Here is a 6,000-nt window from a genome sequence, read left to right on the forward strand (position 1 = left end):
GAGGACAGTCTGATCTGCTTGGGAACCTAGTCTGGTTATGTGGAGGGTCCCAGGGGAGGCCATTTTTAAGGCCCCTCGTCTGGCCTTCCAGGAAGTAAGGAGGCATGTCAGGGAGGCAAGGGAAGCAGCAAAGCCAAGAGCAGCTGCAGATGCCAGCCCACATTCCACCCTAAACAAAGCCCATCCTGCTCACTCACATGAGCCCAAAAGCAAACAAGCGGCCAACCGACCTCCTGACAGGCGCACAGCCATCTCACAGCCCATCTCAGCTCAGAGAGTTGTGTAGGAATGGACTAGGGGCTGTTCAAATGCAGCAGAACTTCTGATTCGGCCCCTCGATCGTCTGCCTTGAACCTCAAAGGTCAGGGTCACACTTAATGCCCAGAGTTGGCTCAACAGCAGGACACACGCTTAGACACTGGCAACTAGAACAAAGCCACTCCAAAAATCTGTTTGGGTCCCCTACACCAGAATAGAAAGGGTTATGACCAATGGGACATGGGCTCAACTCTGGCTTCACCCTCTCCCAGAGCCCTAGAGACATCCAAAACCCTGGTCTTGGGACTGAGCTCTCACCCCATCTTCCAGCAGCAGCAGGTGTCTCTCATTTCTGTATCTCCCTGGCTCCCTACATCAGGTATTAATGTATTACTTATGGCAGCTTCAGAGTTCTGAAAAACCAGCCGTTTTCAATAGAAAATGGCATGGACGAGCTCGACAGGAGTGATGAAATTTTCTTCTGCTCTGGCAATTAGGACGGCACAAAGTCGCCTTTCCTTTGGTGCCACCCCCAACATCAAAGGACTAGAATTCAAAGCCATTCATGCTGCATTGAAGCCTCACAATGAGGCTGGAAAATGGAAGTCGATTACTGGGCAAAAATATGCAGTAGTTAAAAGGAAAGAGTTATAACGAAATTAAGCTGCAGCAGCCCCACGATGTGTGGAAACTTCCAGCACTACAGCTCTTCTGGTAAACATCAAGAGGGCCATCCTCCTAACACAGGTCTGAAACCAAAGTCAAGCTGGGTGCCAGGAGCCCCATGAAGACAGAGTGCCATGTTGTCTTGCCCACCTCATGCAGCAGCAGCCCCTAGGCTTCTGAGGAGGTGCCATTTGGGGGCGTTCCATGTTGCACAGCTCTCTGATGTTGCTAACCACAGAACATTCCAGCTAGGGCTGCTTTGGTCACATCTGTCCTTGGTCCCTAGGCCTTCCAGGCTTGTTTGCAGTCCACAGTCATTTTCCTCCCCCACAAGGCTCCCATCTCCCCTGTACACAGAGAGCAGACCCCTAAAGGGGGCAGTGTTACCTCTGCCTTCTAGCAAACCCAGCCTCTTCTGGGCGATTACTGCTCTTTAGGAAGGCATTTGATCTTTAAAAGAAAAGCCAGAACACAGAAAACCATAGAAGTCTTACAGCGTGTCGGGTGTGTGTTTTTAAAGGCATGAAAATACTTCCCTCCCACACAAATGGGGAGTTCTTCTGGGGAAAGATGCCACAGATCCCGAGGAGTGGCAGATCTGGGAAAGTGGATGGGTCTTAAAAATAGACAAACTGAACCTAGACTAGAACTGCAGAAGCTACCTGGGGGGGGGGGGAATTCACTAAATCTCACATATTTTTTGATATCCAAAACTCCATTCTGATGAAACTTCTAACTGGGTGGCATTTTGCATTTCCAATTATAATGGAGTAATTGTGTTGCCATAGAGACTGCAAAATTCTGCAATAACTTTTGCTGCCTTGTAACTGCTATAGTGTATATTTGTGTACAAGCAGCTGAGTTTTCTTAATTCAACCTCCCTGCCTTTCTCCAGACACTACCCCCTCCCACCACCACCTTTCTGGCTGGATTCTGAAAGCACCACACTAGCTTTCATCAGGCGGGTCCTTAAATAATGCACGGAATTATCAGAAGCAATTAAAACTCCCGGCAACCACGATCATATCACAGAGGAAAGAGCGAAACCAGGTCAAGGTGCAAGCCGCCAGCATCCCCCTAGCCCCAAAGTGAGGCAGGGCCGGGGCTGTTTACACGTTAATACTCCCAGGCCTTAAATGCTTAGGTGGTTTGTGGGAACAGGCAGAAAAGCCTGAGCAGAGAAAAGCAGGGAGGCAAAGTGACTACACAGGCCTTTCCTCTCTCCCCGAGCAGGCAGAGGGGCTCTCAGAAAGCAATTAGGTAGGTCTCTACAGTAATGCAATTAGGATTTAGTTAAGAAAGTCATTAGTTCTAAAATAACTTAAGTTTAATTTCTGCGACGCTTTATTTGAAAATCGTGTCACAGCAGGTCAATTTACAGCATGCAATAACCAAAACACTGCTATCAGCGGCTGCAAGTTATTAACAAATGTTCGGTGTGCATTAAAGGAGAACACGGGTTCCACACCCGGCCTTTCCAACCGACTCCCGCGATGTGGGATACAGCCGTGCCTTCGGAACCCTCGCTCAGGGTGGACACCGGGTCGCCTCCCGGGCTCGCGCAGCAACTCGCCAGCCCAGCGGCGGTCCGGGCCCAGCCGCGGCCCCCACCCCGCCGCCTGCCGCCGCCGAGGGGCGTTTTCTGCAAACTCACAGGCTGACAAAGTTACATAAACGCCCCGGCCCCCGCCCCCGCGCGCCCACCTGCCCGCCCGCCGGCGCAGGCCGCTCTCCCGCCCGCCAGCCCGCGGCGCAGGGCCCCGAGGCCTCGGCGGGGCCGGGCGTCCACCTGCCGCCAGCGACCGGGCGGCGCGGACAATGACGGCCGGTGGCTTACCGCGGCGGCGGCGGGCCGCGTCTAGCCCTGCTCGGGCGCTCCGAGCCGCATCTCCTCAGCCTGCGCCGCCGCCGGCGGGCGGGCGGGCGGGCTCGGGCGGCGACGGCGACAGCAGCCGCGTTGAGGGGGCCGGGCGTGAGGCGGCGCGGCGACGGCGGCGGCGCGAGCAGGCGCGCGGGCTCGGGCTCGGGCGGCGGCGGCGGCGGCGGGGATGGTGCTCCGCGGCGGCGGCCCCACAACCTCCCCTCCTCATTCACAAAAAATTGACCCACGTTGAACCATGATGCTGCTCCCCCTCGAGCGCGGAGCCGCGCGGGGATAGGCCGCGCCCTACGCCCGTCAGGCGCTCGGGCCCCGCCCCTCCCGCCGGCGGCCCGTCAGCCATTGGCTTCAACGGCCTTGCGTCACCTCCCCCCTTAGGGCTCCGCCCCCTGCCTGGTTTCTAATGAAGAAAGCGTCAATTACGGCTCGGCCCCACCCCCCAAGCGCCCAATTGCCCTTCCATTGGCCCGTGAGTCTTAAGCCCGCCCCACAGTAGCCCAACAGCCGGCCCCACTCCGCGGGCACTACAAAGAGGCTCCGCCTCTGCCCGCCCTCTTGCAAACGTTCCAAACCCCATTGGCTCCCGAATTTGTCAATCCCTGTGAGCGGGGCGTACTGAGGATTCTCCAGGCGCCAGCGCTGGGAGCTTCACTGTGGAGAAAGTGCAGAGATCTGGGGCGGGCACTGATTGGAAGCTTTGGCCAGACCTGCTCGGCAGCCCGCGGCGCTGCCTGGGTCAATATGGTGTGCATGAGCTCCTGTCTCATGCTCCAAGGGGGCGCAGAGGGGCGCAGACTGAGGCGGGGGCCCAGCCAGGCCTGCTTGCTACCTCCATCTTGGGCAAGGCACGAGTCACGTGGGCTGCGTGCCGGGGACGCCAAGCCCAGAGGGAGTGCGCAGGCGCGGCGGGCCCCGCCCTGCCCCGCGGCGAGCGCGCCGTTTGGGGGTGCGGCTCCGGCTGGTGGGGCCTTGAGCGGCCGTGGGAACTGAGTTGTAGTGTCCGCCGCTGTTGCGGAGGTGTAGGCCCTAGGTCGCCGCCACCGCGTCGGTTTTGCTGAGATGCGGTACACAGCCGCAAGGCCGTGGCCGGCGACTTCGCTGGGCGGCTACTAAGCCTGGGCCAAGAGCCTATGATGGGCATTCACTGGTGTGAGGGTCGTGAAACGCCACGTTTCTGGCGCCCCTGGGTCCAGTTCCTTTCCTCAGGAGAGTAGTACAACTTCTCATCCTGGGTGCATGCAATTTCCAGAATCCCATGTTCACCATGAAGGAGAGAGCACCTGGTCCTCCTTACTTACATGGCTTCTGACAAGTGACCTAGGATGCTCTGGCCTATTTACTAGGCCTTGCCTTATATAGGATTGAGCAGAGATTAATTGCATTTTTGGTCCTTGACTTGGAGAAAGCTTTAGGTATGTGGATTAAAACAATTCTCAAAAAGCTTCGTTCGCTGGGAGAAATTAATACGCTAGGATAGCCCAGCTATGGAAGCCAAGGGATGAATTGTGGAACGTAAAAGAGCAAAAGAAAATGACCTCACCCTGGAATGCTAGTGCTGCCTCATATAGAAAAGCACACTTAACCAAATATACATCCAGAATAATGCCTGATCCGTAGCCAGCTAGTATTCCCATGAAACATGAAATTCAGAAGTACCAGAAAGGATTAAGATGTACAGTAATCAGACATTTTACCAGTATGGAATGGAAGACAAACCTGAAGAAAAGTTACATGAGAAAGTTTTGGAATATAATATTAGATGCAGTTCCTTTCAAAAGGTGGAGTTCGGTGGGGACTGGAGAGTATTGCTGTACTCTGTACACACAAGTGCTGTAGCCCCAAACTGAATGTAAGGGAGTTTTTTTTAGAGTTTCAGTCGCAAACTGAGGCCATAGATCAGAAATATAGACAAACCCCTAATACCAAAACACCCAAGAATTAGTAGAAGCCAACCAATTAAAAATTAACTACTTGAGACTGGAGATAGCGCACACCTACCTGACTGGCTCAAACAAGGCTCTGTATTTCCTCCCCTATGTTGGTAGAGGTCAGGGTGGGCCACATAATCTATAATTGGGCATACCTATAGTCCGAGCATCTTAGAGTTAGAAGTAGAGCCATACTGCATGGGTGTAGTCACCAGCACCTAGGTAAGAAAAAACTTCAGACATACTAACAGCAATAGTGTGAATGTTCACTGAGTAATCACATTGGGCCAAGCACATGAGATGCTTTAGAGCACATGGCAGAAAATTCCCAGTCATACCAATCAGAGAACACAGTGAATATCTAGGTGTAAGTTCCAAAGCAACTGAGAATTAGCATGATTGGAAAGAAGACCACTCAAGACACTTAACAGTCGAGAAGAAGAATGAAGGTAAAACTGCTCCCAGATAATTAACCAGCTTCAGGGTGGAAATTGATAGGACCTGTCTGTCCAAGCTGTCACTAATGAGCAGCTTTCTAAGCCAAAGCCTGTTTCTGGCCAATTGTTAGTTATTTGTAATATTACTCCTGCGGGAAGTAATGAAGGCAGCTTTTCAAATCATCGAGAAAAGATAGAATGCAAACTGCGAATAATTTGAAGAAGAAAGTGATGAATTTCTACTTCATCAAGAAGAGGGAGACCTAAGCATTTAAAAAAAGAACCCGTTAGTGGGCATATCTGGCAGACATACCATCAACAATCATGAAAGGAAATACTGATCACTTGATTTAATTAAAATTGTTAACATAATAAGCAGAGAAATGGACAAACCCCAGTTGTGAAATACCCACGAATATTACTCAGCAGTATAAAAGTAAACCACAAGCAAATGAATGTGAGTAGCTTGGTGATGAAACCAGACAGCAACAGAACACCCAGGAACCAGCCCACAACCATGGGACCAGAAGCTAGAGGAGTACTTATCTCTGATGGACAATGGTAAAGGATCGTGTGGGAAGAGCAAGGTGGATCTTTACAAATGAAGGAAGAGATACACATGGAATGTGGAATACAACCTGCATGAGGGCGGTCCCCTTTAAAATTCACTGGATTTAAGAGCTACGCCTTTCTCAGACAGGCTTTACCAGAAAACAGTATTGGAGGAAGTAGCTGCCTCACTTTTGAGGCATTGGGACAAGAAGTTTAAAATAGGGAAAGGCTTGCATCATCTTCACAGAGGCTGGTCTTCACAGGAAGGAGGCTTTCAAAG

At 52.4% G+C, this 6,000-nt stretch overlaps 1 protein-coding gene across 3 annotated transcripts in view; it reads right to left on the reverse strand.

Moving 5' to 3' along the window:
* Hdac4 (histone deacetylase 4) overlaps positions 1 to 3,125 on the reverse strand; it is a 243,446-nt gene extending 240,321 nt beyond the window's left edge. The window contains exon 1 of one of the 3 annotated variants that reach the window (XM_051190805.1): positions 3,034 to 3,125. The gene's annotated coding sequence lies outside the window, so the exon portion shown is untranslated. Of the gene's footprint in view, positions 1 to 2,761; positions 3,009 to 3,033 lie in introns of those variants that run through there. The other 2 variants (XM_051190804.1, XM_051190803.1) reach the window with 2 other exon arrangements.
* Positions 3,126 to 6,000: the final 2,875 nt, after the last annotated feature.

This window comes from Phodopus roborovskii, unplaced genomic scaffold (assembly GCF_943737965.1).
Source record: "Phodopus roborovskii unplaced genomic scaffold, PHOROB, whole genome shotgun sequence".
Taxonomy (NCBI): Eukaryota; Metazoa; Chordata; class Mammalia; order Rodentia; family Cricetidae; genus Phodopus; species Phodopus roborovskii.